Source organism: Nelumbo nucifera, chromosome 3 (assembly GCF_055504915.1).
Source record: "Nelumbo nucifera cultivar China Antique chromosome 3, China Antique-T2T, whole genome shotgun sequence".
NCBI classification, from domain to species: domain Eukaryota; kingdom Viridiplantae; phylum Streptophyta; class Magnoliopsida; order Proteales; family Nelumbonaceae; genus Nelumbo; species Nelumbo nucifera.
Genome location: NC_142651.1, coordinates 74776733 through 74791764, shown reverse-complemented (window position 1 = coordinate 74791764; position 15032 = coordinate 74776733). Strand labels below are relative to the sequence as shown.

The window sequence follows — 15032 nt, the reverse complement described above, 5'->3', positions numbered from 1 at the left end:
GGCAAGGGAGTTTTTCTCCTCCCATTCTTGGTATTCTCTTCTTCGGGCCTCAGAAGCCCTATCTCCCAGATGATCCCGAGCAGGATTCTTGGCTACCTTATCCAGTTTCTCAGAGGTTAAGACCAACATAAGGTTCCTGTACTAGTCGGCATAGTTTGGGCCCTTCAACTTGTTGTCATCAAGCAACTTTGCAAATTGTCCGTTTGCCATTTTCTGATAAAAGAGCAAACATCAGTCCATAACCTAATTTGATTCATGTTCATTACATAGATATGGATTTTAATCTATGTTCCATTTCCATTTATTCATCTCTGATATTTCCCTTCTTTCTCAGTGACGGAGACTGCGGGTTGTCTCTAGAAATGTGGGAAATCACATAGGGTTGTCTCTGGCTGCCGGTAGTCTTGGTTTCCATCAGGGAGAGTGCATCCCCGATCATTACCTTTGTCCGACAAAGGGATTGATCCTGTTACTATGATCACCCACTCAGATGAATTCTCAGACTGTCCTAACATACCCAGGTTTTAAACCTCGCTAAGGATCTCACTAATTGGTACATCAAGAACAGCCCAATCTGACACCTAGTGCAGTATCATAATCAAGTCTAGGGGTCGGGTGTAACTTTTTAGTTTTGCCCATTAATCTCCAAGGTCCAGGGCAATACTGGAAATCTGGTCCGGTTCAAAGATTCAATTAATCCTACACTGTATGTGCCTAGGGTCTCACCCTGGCAGCTGAGACAGGCCACCCCAACCGACTTGGTGGCACCACAGTGTCAGCCTTATTAGGATAGGTCTCCCCAAACTGACCCACTGGTTGTGAACATTCTAAACTAACACGGGTCTCATTAAGTGTCCAGTTTAAGGGTATTACAAAGAAACATACCAAGGGAACATGAATCAAATATGCACTTTTATTCATTTACAATAAACTTATAAAGTACATCATTCTGATTGAAGCTAAGGGCATATAAAACTGTCTAACAATAGCTAGCAGGATCCTAATGGATTTAAGCATGGCCACGGGCGAAAAGGTTTCCTTATAATCATTCCTTCTTTCTAAGTGTACTCTTTCGCCATAAGACCAACCTTATAGGTCTCAACCTTACCATCAGGGCCCTTCTTCCTCTTATAGATTCATTTGCAACCAATTGCTTTTACCCCAGTGGGTGGATCTACTATTGTCCAGACTCCATTAGTTTCCATTGAGTCCTTCTCAACTCTCATGGCATCTATCTATTGGTCTCCATTCAAGTGGCTTACACCTGGTTTCTTACCGGTCCATAGCTCATGTCAAGTCTTAGGAATGGATTTGGTCAGAACCCGGTTCAACACGTAAATCATAGTCTCTAATGCGAAACCCCAAAAGGATGTGGGTAACTCTAAGTTGATGAGAAGTGAATAGACCATATCTAAAAGAGTCTGATTTCTCCTCTTTGACACACTGTTTAATTGTGGTGTAGAAGAAGGAGCCAGTTGTGATAAATCTCATTTTCCTTTAAGTAGTCTCTGAATTCATTAGAGAGATGCTTGCTGCCTCGATCTGATCGAAGGGTCTTAATTTCTCTCCCTAATTGTTTCTCGATTTCTTGTCTAAACTCTTTGAACTTTTCAAAGGATTTGGACTTATGTCTCATTAGGTACATGTAACCATACCATGAAAAATCATCGGTAAATGTTATAAAATAAACGTGTTGCTTATGTGTCCTAATATTCAGGGGACCACATAAATCAGTATTTTCCCGGCGGGGACTCTTTGATGCCTAAGTTAGCATTCTGATTGTAGGGAGCTTGGAGAGAAATGAGAGAGCTAGAGAGCAGGCATTACCTCCATTTTTCCATTCTCTCCCCCCTTGGCTTTGGGGTCGGAGTCCTTATATAGTGGTGCCCAATCACATCAGGCATAACCGCCACTGCTCAAGCCATTATTGCCAGGACTGAGGTGACAGGTGCAGGCTGCTGCTGCAAGGTACGGACTCGTCAGGCGTGCCAGGCTTTTCAGAGACAGCAGACGCGACGTCGTCTGGCAAGAGATCTTCCTGCGATACGCCAAACTACTCTTCTGTACCGAGCTAACCTACAAGTGGCGAGCTGCCCAGGGGAGCTATGCCGAGCTGCCTGGCTCCTTGGTGGCAAGCTCCTTGGAGAGCTGCCTAGCTCCTTGGCGAGCTCTTTGGTGAGCTACCGAGCTCCTTGGCGAGCTCCTTGGTGAGCTACCGAGCTCTTGGGGTATGCATGCTGTTATCGGTGGGCGTCTTATGGGTTGCTAGGTCGGCCAGGTCGGGTCGGTCAGATCATGTGCCGGGCTGATCCAGGTCGGCTAGGTCGGCCAGGTCGAATCATGTGCCAGGCTGATCCAGGTCGGCCAGGTCGTGCAGGCCGTGCCAGGCCATGCCAGGCAGTGCGCAGGCTGCGTGCAGGCAGCGTGCAGGCCGCGTGCAGGCAGCGCGCAGGCCGCGTGCAGGCCGCGTGCCAAGTAGCGCGCAGGCCGTGCAGGCCGCGTGCCAGGCAGCACACAGGCTGCGTGCAGGCCGCCCGCAGGCCGCGTGCAGGCCGCGCCAAGCCGGCCAGGCCGGTGCCCGGGTGGGACACCAACTTAGTAAGTTGTTGCCTGGGTGTTGCCTAGTTGTCATGAGGTGCCACATTGTCACGGGGGTAGTTCTATAGCGGAAGAAACCCGTGCGGCATCCTGGCCAGGGCAGGCCAGGACAAGCCTTTATGCGCTTAGAGGCTAGGAGTTGCCCGATGGGATGGCTCCACCAAAGTCAGTAGCACTGGATCATGACCTCAAGTCCAATGGCCGGGGCACTCTCCTGGCTCAGACCGGTCCATGGGAGGCGCCACTTACGTGCTAAAGGGGGACAACCATCATGGAAGGCGACCATGCGCCGATGAGGTGACTTGGCACCGTTGTGAAGGGTCTCCTGTATGCCGATGATGACAGGCACCTGTGTGCCATGATGATAGGCAACCGCTTGGGCCGGAACACACCCGGGTGCTAAGGGCAACGGGATAGCTCAATCAGCTTGGGCAAGGGGCTGGCGAAGTGAAGGGACATGCTTGAGCCAGGCCCGCATGCCAAGCCTCCCTTGAGTATCGGTAGCGCAGTGCCGGTCCAACACTGTCCCCATGAGCAAGTGTGTGCCCATGAGGAACCCTGGTAGCCATGCTAGCCGTTAACCAGGGCCGTCCCGCAAGGTTAGGCACCCAAGGAGGTCGACCACCCCTCCTCAAAGAGTACGTTAAGCTTTTGGTGGTCTGCCTGAAGATGACATCCGTTCTCCCAAAAATCTTACAGGCGAAAATGATGGGCATGTCCCTAACGTAAGCCTGCCAAGCATAGGCAAGGCTAAGCCTATGCTGAACCGTAACAGGCTCCCCCACTCAATCCATTGTTGTCCTCGACAATGGGTCTTCCTCGTGAATGGGCGTTTGTGTCCTGCGCCATCCACTTCCTTACCAGTTCCAGGGCTCGTCTGGCTAGCCCAGGTCTTGCCTATATTGGTGTCCATTTATGGGGACGGAACCATTTCACCATGCCGGCCTGCCTGGACTTCACCCCCAATGTCGAGGTTACTCAAACCGCGCAATGGCTATGCCGTTGAATGTGAAAGAAGGGCCCTCGAAGAAATGTGTGTGGTGCTTCACGGAGGTCCGCCCCATGTATCATCTTACCTCAAGGCTCAACCGTCTTCTTGGTAGCTTTTCAGTGATGCTACCGAACACGTTGATAGGTCTACTCCTGCTGTTGGCGATGGATGCTGGGTGTACCCTTTTCACCATGCTGGCCTACGGTCTTCACCTCGCCCTGCGCGGGTTACTCAAACCTAGTCATGGCTTATGCTCTCACAGCCCTCGAAACTACGCTTCACCTCGCTGGTTTGGGCTACATGTTCGCTCCGAGGGGGCCCCACGCTGCTGCCTCAAGGAGATCTGACCGCTTCAAACGCGAGTGTGGTAACTTTTACCCATGAGTTGCCGAACATGCACTCACCTTGTGATGAGTTTCTGCTGTTGCAAGTGTTCAACCTGAAACTGAGCATGTCCACCTGATACTTTGCCGGTGTAGGGCCGCCATGCTCCAACGGCTAGTGTAACCACATTCCTAACAAGGCCCACGCGTCTGCCCCCGCATGAGGACAACAACCAATGCGTCTGCACCCGCAAGGGAAGCTGTTTTAGGGTCATTGGAATGGGAACACGAACATTGAATGGCCTCTTGATAGGCCTGATAAACAATCTGCTCGGGCAGTGTACCCACATTCCTATCAAGGCTCACGCGTCTGCCACCACATGAGGACAACGACCATCGCGTCTGCAACCGCGAGGGAAGCTGTTTTAATGTCATTGGAATGGGGACACGAACTATGAAATGGCCTCTTGCCAGGCCTGATCTGAATTCTGCTCGATCCTGGGTGGAGGTGACTAGGGACCGCACCCCACAAAATGCTGCTTGTCGTAATGACCACTTCAACTGGCTCTGGGCTAATCTACTGAAAACCAACTGCTGCTGCAATTAGCCAACTTGCTCTGATACCAACTGTCACGGGGGTAGTTCTACAGCTGAAGAAACCCGTGCAGCGTCCTGGCCAGGGCAAGCCAGGACAAGCCTTTATGCGCTTAGAGGCTAGGAGTTGCCCGATGGGATGGCTCCACCAAAGTCAGTAGCACTGGATCATGACCTCAAGTCCAATGGCCGAGGCACTCTCCTGGCTCAGACCGGTCCATGGGAGGTGCCACTTACGTGCTAAAGGGGGACAACCATCATGGAAGGCGACCATGCGCCGATGAGGTGACTTGGCACCGTTGTGAAGGGTCTCCTGTATGCCGATGATGACAGGCACCTGTGTGCCATGATGATAGGCAACCGCTTGGGCCGGAACACACCCGGGCGCTAAGGGCAACGGGATAGCTCAATCAGCTTGGGCAAGGGGCTGGCGAAGTGAAGGGACATGCTTGAGCCAGGCCCGCATGCCAAGCCTCCCTTGAGTATCGATAGCGCAGTGTCGGTCCAACACTGTCCCCATGAGCAAGTGTGCGCCCATGAGGAACCCTGGTAGCCATGCTAGCCGTTAACCAGGGCCGCCCCACAAGAGGATGAAGGTCTAGGAGTGCCAAGGTTAGGCACCCAAGGAGGTCGACCACCCCTCCTCAAAGAGTACGTTAAGCTTTTGGTGGTCTGCCTGAAGATGACATCCGTTCTCCCAAAAATCTTACAGGCGAAAATGACGGGCATGTCCCTAATGTAAGCCTGCCAAGCGTAGGCAAGGCTAAGCCTGTGCTGAACCGTAACAACGTGTCACAATTTCACTGGAGGGCCAAATCTTCCCTCATCACCAAGTTTTTGGCGTCGTTGCCGGGGAAGCACGGAGAAAAAATTTTATTTACTTTGTCCAGATCTGTTTCATTATTCTTTTATTTTTGTTTAATTACTTGATCCGTTATCTCAGTTTAATTCTTGTTTCTCTTTGATTTTGCAGGACGTAATAGCGAAAGGTGGGGTACTTAAGTGTGAGGAGAAATCGGATTGCGTTTTAGGTGTACTCATCCCATTTTATTTTTGATTTCTTATATTTATTTTTTAACTCTTTTTTTTGCTTGAATAGTGATTTTCGAATTTTTAATTAATTTTTTAGATCTGATTTATTTTTTTAGTATTATTTTTAATTTCTTTCTTTATTTTAATTTCTTGTTCAATTTTTTGTATTATTAGGTTTGTGTTCTTCTTTTATTTCAGATAAAAAATAGATTTTTTTTTTCATTTATTTTATTTTATTTATTGCCGCATAATTTTCTTTTGTTTATTTTATTTTCGGTTTGATTTTTAATAGCAATTTTTTTGTTAGAATTTATTTTGGGTAGTAGTTAATTTCGTTTTTAGCATAGTTATTTCTTTTATTTTCTGTTTGTTATAATTAGTTGTTGCATTATTTAATTCCCTTTTTTTAGTTATTTAATTGAATAATTAATCGTTAAATAGGAAATTGTTTAAATTTTCGAATTTGAGTTTAAATTTAAAATCTGAATTTAAATTTAAATTTTAATTCAAATCTGAATTTGAATTTGAATTTGAATTTCAAATTTCAAAATTTAAATTTAGAATTTCAAATTTCAAAAAAAAATGAATAAAATAAAAAATAAAAAATAGAAAATAAAATAAAATAAAATAAATCGAAAAAAAATTAATTTATACTTTGAAAGTTTTGCATTTGCATTCCAACATTTAGGGTTTCATATTCTAGAGCATGCATTATATAGGATTGTTTAATTGTTGAAATTATCATTGTTAGTTGTGAATGTGTTAGGTTTTCATTCTTCTTACTATTTTAATTGCTTCTTTTCTTATATTATTTTATTCTTTTATGTTATATTGATGAATTGCATTTTAGAAATAATTGTTCATGCATTGTAATTAGTTGCATTTGCTTTGTTCATTTTGTTTTTCTATTAATCCATTTAAGGGCATCCAACTTAAATAAGATAAGGTGGGGATTTTATCACCCTTCCTTGGCCCAAAATCACCATCCTTCACATGCGGTTCACCCTAAACCCTAATTTAAAATTTGGATAGCAAGATCCTTTATGGAAGCCTCACATTTGGTTCCAAGGTGTGCTGAATTTTAGGAAAGCTTGTAATTACTTTTCATAAACGGCGGTCGGTGTCAAAGGAAAGAGGTTAAACGGCTACGCCAAAGCAAGTTTTGTGGTTATTTAATTATGTCCTTGCGAGAGCAAGGGGAGCCTCCCACATCCCGACCTCTGACCTGGCTAACCAAAGGAAGTGGTGTAATTCCAAGTGAACCTAAGAGGATCCGCATTGGTTGAACCACTAGTTTAGGAAACCCTAGGTCGGCCCTTGGTCGTGTGGTAGATTTGCTTGCATTTTTCTTTAAATTTTAAAAATTCAAATTTGAATTTAAATTTCAAAATCCAAATTTGAATTTAAATTTCAAAAATTTAAATTTCAAAATTCAAAGAAAAAAGTATAGAAAAAAGAAAATAAAAAAATAAAAACAAAAATTCAAATTTGAGTTTAAATTGCAGAATTTAAATTTCAAAATCTAAATTTGAAATTAAGATTCAAAATTAAAATTTCAAATCTCAAAAAAAAAGAGAGAAAAAAGGGGGTTAAAACAAAGATAAATGAATTCAATGGCCGGAGTGTATGGAATGAGAAACTACTTCCAACCTGAGCCACAGATAGATTGGAACCATGTGTCTCGATAACTGGACAAGATTAATGGAATGACCCACAGAATTGACCAAGTCCTTGCATATCGTCAACAAAGTGGCCCATACCCAACCTTGTCATCCTATCCATCATGTTCCATCTGTGCAAGCCCGACCCATCATGTTAGCCAATGCCCTACGGTGGGCCCATGTCAACCAGTAATTCCAAACAAAATACATGCGGCCAACAGATTTTCCAACCCAATGCTAACCCATTTTTTCACTCATATAACCTTGGGTGGGAAAATCAGCCCAACTTCACTTATAGGGCCCAAGTCCAAGAAACCCCCCTGCCAAATGTGCAACCCCAATGGTCTGAAGCTTAGACTCACTAGGAGTACAATGATTACCCTGGGACTCAACCGGTTCAACCATGTCAAACCCACACACAGTCCCAACAACAGTACCGTCCATCTAACTCCATGGCCTAGAAATTTCACAAGCAACAAGGGCAGAACCAATTCCAGCAGATGTATCCTAGAAACCAACTGTCCCAATCTTATCAGGATCACCCACAACCTCCTCAAGCCCGTTCAGTAGATGATCAATTCATACAGGTTCAGCAGTTGATCCTAAATCAGCAGCAGTCCATTGATAGATTAGAGAGCCAAATAGGACTGCTAGCCAAAGCCAAGAAGATGAGAGAAGTAGGGCAACTACCATGTCAACCGGTTGTGAATCATAGAAATCAGCCACCAGGTTTTACTTCACAACAAATTCAACCATTTTCTAAGAACCCTTAGCTTGAAAATACCATAAGGAGTGGGCAGATTTTAGAGGACCTGAGAGTTAGTGAAAAAGAAAAGGATCAGGAATACCATAAATTGGGGAGGGGGAAGGGGGAAGAAAAAGGAAAGGAGAATTTAGAAGAAGAGCTTATAGTAAATCAACCCGTGGTTCCCTTTCCAACTACACTCACAGTCGGGCCGGTGCGAAAGAACCAAGAGACTCATAACGAGGAGAGCCGGGAAGTCCATATTAACTTCCCTTTGCTCAACACGATCCAGCATGTCCCAGCCTATGCCAAGTTCTTGAAAGAGCTATGTACTCAAATGATAAAGCCACGATTAGCCCCACAAAAAATGATGCTCTCGGTAGATGTTAGTGCAGCTTTCCTAAACCAACTTCTCCAAAAAATGAAAGACCCTGGTGCTCCTCTCATAAGGTGTGTCATCTCTGGAATCACATTCAATCGAGCCTTATTGGATCTATGGGCCAGTACAAATCTGCTTCCATCCATTATTTATAACAGGTTCAGGATCGGCGAGTTAAAACCTACCCCGATAATTCTGCAACTCGCTGATTGGTCAGTCAAGACTCCTCGAGGTGTTATTGAGGACATCATTGTCAAGGTATAGGGTTGTCACTTCCCATTGGATTTTATCCTGGATATGACCCTAATCGAGGAATTGAACCATATCCTGATAATCTTAAGATGTCAGTTTCTAGCAACGGCCAATACAAACATCAATTGTAAATTGGGAGAAATGGACATTTCATGTGGGGAGCAGAAAGTCCAGTTAAATGTTATCAGTGCATCTAAGTATCCAAATATAGGGGAAGATGAGTGCAAGATAGATGTAGTTGATGATCTTTTAGATGTCCTATCTGCCCCTTAGTTAGCCTAGTCTGAGCCCTGTTTGTATGAAGATGAAAGTGAGTCGGAGAATGTAGATGGAAGAAGTGTGTGAATGTGTCTGGCTAAAGACATTAAACTTAGCACTAGTTGGGAGGCAACCCAACATAATTTTCAGTTACTTTTAGGATTAGGGTTTTTCTTTTCTTGATTCGAGACCAGGTGGTAGACCTTGAACCCCTCAAGAAAACCCTATTCATTGTTCCCTTTGGCCTAAGTCCCATTTCATCATTCTAGTCATGCCATTGGGGACAATGGCATTTAAGTTGGGGGGTGAGGAAAGAGAGAGAAAATTTGAAAAAAAAAAATTGGGAAGCTAATGCCTATAAATATGTAGAATTAAAATTTCACTGAAAAATTTTTAAAATTTTTCCATTAAAAGAGACTCCCAAACAGAAAAAGTTGAGGAAACTTATAAAAGAATATTGAATTTTGTAGAAATTACTAGCAAGTGATAGGAGTCAAAAATTGGTCTTATTTGAATATTGTCGAAACCATTTAGAAATTGGAAAGTACTCCCAAGTTTGCCCCTGCCAAGATAAGAAGAGAAAGATGGAAAAATTAGACAAAAATACCTAGCTACTGCCCCCCTCTTTCTCTCTAATCCCAATTGTATCCACCCTTCTCTAGAAAAATGACTCAAGAGCTCCTGAGAAAGGGTTGGATTCTGCCCCCAGGTAAGACGGAAGGCTGATCATGAGAAGTTCAAGGGTAGAGGAAGAGGAGGACGCTCAAGCAAGAGGAGGGGTTCCTACTTGAAGTTCGCGAACACCACTACTACCACCTCTAGAATCGGATCTCAACCACTTTTACTTTATTTTAGTTTTAATTTCTGTTCTTTCAATTCCAGTTTCGTTATTTCCTTTCTGCAATTTATTTTCATTCTATTTGATCTTTGTTTTCTTTTCTGCAGATCTGCAATTTGGCTAGGTAAGACAGAAGGCCTAGCTCAAGAAGTTCGAGGGTCAAAGGAAAGATCTAGAGACTGCTACCTTTGATCTGATTACAAATTTTTATTTCATTTCTTTCATTTATTTATTTATGTTTCTATACATTTAACTTTCAGTACTGTTTGAATTCTATATTTTCCTCAGTTTAATCAATTAGCTTTTTATAATTCTGCACTTCCCTGTTGTGTTCTCTTGTCCGAATTTGAATATGTATTAATTTTACCCTCGCTTCCTTGTGGATATGACCCATTCTCACCCATTTATTGCGTTAGTATTTGTTTGAGAATCGGAAAATTTTATAAATATTAAACTGGTGTTCCGAAGTTCTTAACGACATGCTTCCAAACACACCTACCACGCTTGTTAAAGGTGGAAAATCTGGCAAGTGAAAGAGGAAGGACAAGAAGAAGCCTTAGAAGAAATGGGGAAACCGAAAAAGCAGAAGAAAGACAAAACATCAGATGAGTGTCACTTCTACAAATAGACTGGACACTAGAAGAGGAACTGTCCTCAGTATCTGGAATCCAAGCACAAAGAAGGTAATCTCGAATCACTTGTCATAGAGACCAATATGTTGGTCACTTTTGCATCCTGGTGTATTGGCTCTGGGGCTTCCACTCATGCATGTAATACGTTGCAGGGGTTCAGAGAAAGCAGAAGGATGATTGATGATGAGATGGTTCTTTACTTGCAAAAGTTGTAGCTATAGCCATAGGAACTGTAGATTTAATTTTTAAGAAACTTCAAGAAGGAGATCAACAAATCAAGAAAGCTTCAAGAAGGAGGTGGCGGCAAGAAGAAGAGGAAATCTTAGCACCATGGGCAAATTCATGAGTTCTTTCTTTCATCTTGTTTGCTTTATTTCCTTTACCACGAACTGATTTGTTTTTAGATAGGGCTGTGGAAAACCTAACCATGATAATGAATATATTTTTATCATTATGATTTATCCAACATCGTGATTTCCATATAGTCTATGAATTATTTGCTTAATGCGATTAGGAGTGGCCATCTCTTAATTGATTCGGTTTATATGAATGAATCGGGAGAGGAATTTATATATTCAACCACATAATTCATGGTGTGAATTGAATGGTATATAGGGATATATACACATGATTCATCTGAATATATGAGTTTTTCTTGCACTTAATGCATTCCTATCATTAAGAACACTAGTCGAGGGATCGAGGGGTTACTTGATAGAAATAGGTTTAATATATCTTGGGAAAGAATATTAAATGAAATTGAGAAAAACTTTAGCTTATGGGAATGACAAATGATCTTGGTTAATCGCATCCATTAATATTCATTAGAATGGTTAGGTGGACCAATGGTCCTAGCGATTTCACTCATTGCATATTTGGTTATTGATTGCCTTTGCTTTTATTTTCTTTTTCTATTTTTATTTTTAGTAGTTCTTACTCTTAAATCTAAATTTTGATTGTCCAAATAATTAGGGAAGACTGTAGTTCTAATACTTATTTTGTTAAATCCCCGTGGGAATGATATTTTTATACTACTTGATAACTAGTGCACTTGCTAGGGTTATAATTATAGCTTTCAAGTTTTTGGCGCCGTTGCCGGGGATTTAATCCTAAAATAATATTAGAACTTGTTAACCTTGATTAATTTGGATATTTATTTCTGTTCTCATTATTTTTTATTTTGTTTAATTTTTTTTATTTGTTCGAATTTTTGCTTTGTTCAGATTTACTAGTGCATGACACGCACTAGAAGAGAGGGACTAGCAGAATTTGATCCTGAAATTGAAAGGACCCTTCGCTTATTACAAAGGGCCAACAAGGGCAAAGCGAGAGAGGAGGTTGAAATTGGCGAACCAGCAATAGAAATTGAGGAAGAGATGGCAGAAGCAAATCGCACCCTTTTGGACTACGCCTGTCCAGCCATTGATGGGGCTACTTCTAGTATTTGCAAGCCCACAATTCAAGCCAAAAATTTTGAAATCAAGCCTATAATCATTCAAATGATCAGACAAGTACTCAATTTAGTGGGTTGCCAAGTGATGACCCTAATGCACATATTGTTAACTTCCTAGAAATATGTGAAACATTTAAACATAATGGAGTTAGCGATGATGCTATTAGGCTTAGATTATTTCCATTTTCATTGCGTGATAGAGCTAAAGATTGGCTTAACTCACTCCTTGCAGGAAGCATCACCACTTGGAATGGCCTGACCCAAAAATTCTTGGCTAAGTATTTTCCACCCTCTAAAACATTAAAATTAATTAATGATATCACTACTTTTGCTCAATTAGAGAGGGAGTCTCTGTATGAAACATGGGAACGATTCAAGGAAATGCTTAGAAGTGTCCTCACCATGGGTTACCAACTTGGCGACAAATCCAAACTTTTTATAATGGTATTACCCCATCTAATCATTCCATCATTGATGCAACTGCAGGTGGCACAATCATGAGGAAAACGCCAGATGAAGCCTATGATCTAGTGGAAGAGATGGTGTCGAACAGCTACCAGTGGAGTAATTACCAAACTGATCAAAGGGGAGTACACCACGTCGATTCCCTTGCAGCCATATCTGCTCAACTTGCTAGCTTGAATAAAAAATTTGATACTTTAAATATTGCAACAATGAATACATCATCTAGCATCCCATGTGATTTCTGTGGTCAAATAGGATATACTAATTCTGATTGTCCATTAGGTAATGCTTTTACATGGAACATCCAAATTTTATCTCTCATACTAGCAGTCCGAATTTCAACCCCTACTCAAACACATACAACCCAGGGTGGAGGAATCATCCAAATTTTTCATGGAACGACAATCAGCAAAAAGCACCCATGGGAGTCCAACAACAGCCACCCCCACAAGAAAAGAAGAGTAATTTAGAAGAAATGATTTCTAAGTTCATCAATGCTACTGAAGCAAAACTCCAAGAACATGATAAGAGATTCTTAAGTCAATAAGCATTAATCAAGAACTTAGAAGTCCAAATGGGGCAGATTGTGAATCTGTTGTTAGAAAGAAAGGAGGGATGGCTGCCCAGTAATACAAAGAAGAATCCAAGAGAGCAAGTAAATGTCATAGCTTTGAGAAGTGGGAAGACAATTGGCGAAACCCAGAATGATAACCAAAAAGCTGAAGTGGTCGATCCACAAAAGGAGGCCGAAGGGAGTACACCTAAACTAAATTTAGATGCTATTAAACTTCCTCTCCCCTACCTTGGAAGAGTCTTAAAAGCTAATTTGGATAAACAATTTGAAAAATTTTTAGAAGTATTTAAAAAGATTCATATTAATCTCCCTCTTCTTGATGTATTGTCACAGATGCCGAAATATGCCAAATTCTTGAAAGAGGTGATGTCAAATAAAAGAAAGTGGGAGGACTGTGAGATGGTGAAGCTAAACAAAGAGTGCTCAGCCATTCTTCAAAATAAACAGCCCCTAAAGCTTAAGGATCCATGGAGTTTTTCTATACCTTGCACCATAGGGAATGCTGAATTTGAGAAAGCTTTATGTGATCTAGATGCTAGTATAAATTTAATGCCCTACTCTATTTTTAAAAGACTTGGATTGCATGAACTAACATCTACAACTATTACCCTACAATTGGTCGATCGAAGCATTAAATACCCTAGGAGAATAGTGGAAAATGTCTTAGTTAAAGTAGGTAATTTCATCATCCCTGCTGATTTCATTGTGTTGGATATGGAGGAGGATAGGACGATGCCATTGATTCTAGGGAGACCCTTTCTTGCTACTGGTAATGCTTTAATTGATGAGCGAAAATGTCTACTTACTTTAGAATCAATGGAGAAAAAGTCATATTTAATGTATTTAAAACCATGAAATATCTCAACACAATTGAACATGAAATATATGCAATCGATTGCATTGATGTTTGGGCAGCTGAAATTAACGCATCTAAATTAGATGACCCCTTTGAAAGTTGCATTCCTAATTCTTGTAAAAATGTACAAGTCTGGGATGAAGAAATTAAGGAGGTTTTGAACTGTTTGGAGGCCGATCAAGAAAGGTTCAAGCCAAGACAAGGTAATGCTCATTATATTATGTTGTCGATTTCTAATGAGAGACCGTTACCCTCTGTTTTGCAGGCCCCTATTCCAGATTTGAACCCGCCCATGATGGATGAAAGGGGAGCACACCGAAAGCTGCAACCATGAGAGTTAGACGTTCTGATTCATGATTATTAAAAATAGGGAAGTTTGTTTTCCCTTTTCTTTTTGATTTTACATTTCTAGTTTAGTTTTTCTACCCTTTCTTTGCATTTAACCTCACATTGGGGGCAATGTAAGTTTTAAGTGTGGAGGAGGGGATTTAGGATTTAGGTTAGAATTTAGGTTGCATTTTAAAATTTAATTTAGGTCATGTTTTCTGCATTTGCTTTAAAAAAATCAAAACCTCAACTCTTTTGAAATCAATTGAAACAATGTTCTAGGAAAATTTTTGTGAACCTAGTAATGAGGTACGATCAAGGGGTACGTGACTTATCTGAAGCCATTTTCAGTTAAGATAGTCCTAAATTCAGGTTTAAGTAAATGGGGTAGTTGTTTTACCATTGCTACAAAAGGTAGGATGGAGCATAAAATGCACCTACCAACCAAGCAATTCAATAGTAGGACGGAGCATAAAATGCACCTACTAGCCAGAAAATTCAACAGTAGGACAGAGCATAAAATGCACCTACTGGCCGAGTGATTCAACAGTAGGAAGGAGCATAAAATGCACCTACTGGCCGAGTGATCCAAAAGTGAGACGGAGCATAAAATGCACTCAATCCCGAGAAAAAAAAAGAAAAATAAAATAAAAGAGAGGTTTCCCTGATTTACTACCTGGATTACAGTAGCAAAATTTGGATTGACTGATGAATGAGTCATGTATGACTTGGTTATGTTAATTTAACAGTTTGCAATATTTAACCTAGAATATTTGTTGAGAAAGATGAAGGAGAGTTGAGTTTAAAAATTAGTAGGATAGTTAGTTTGTTCTTGCTTTTCTTTTTGCTTGAATTTTGTCTTACCCGAGGACAGGAAAAGTTTAAGTGTGGGGGGATTTGATGTGAATAAAAATTATCATATTCTTTGAAGGGGTGAGAGATCCATCATATGGACACCCAAATCTTGCGGAATAAAGGGGCGAATTTCAAAAATTTTTCTCTCCCTTCAACTACGAATCACATTCCCTATTTAGAAAATTATATTTTCAAGGAT

At 41.5% G+C, this 15032-nt stretch overlaps 1 non-coding gene across 1 annotated transcript; it reads right to left on the bottom strand.

Annotated features, from left to right (window-relative positions):
- Nucleotides 1-12059: 12059 nt before the first annotated feature.
- Nucleotides 12060-12165, bottom strand: LOC148801360 (small nucleolar RNA R71). The gene has a single exon (XR_016084880.1). It is a non-coding gene; the product is annotated as a small nucleolar RNA R71 (small nucleolar RNA).
- Nucleotides 12166-15032: the final 2867 nt, after the last annotated feature.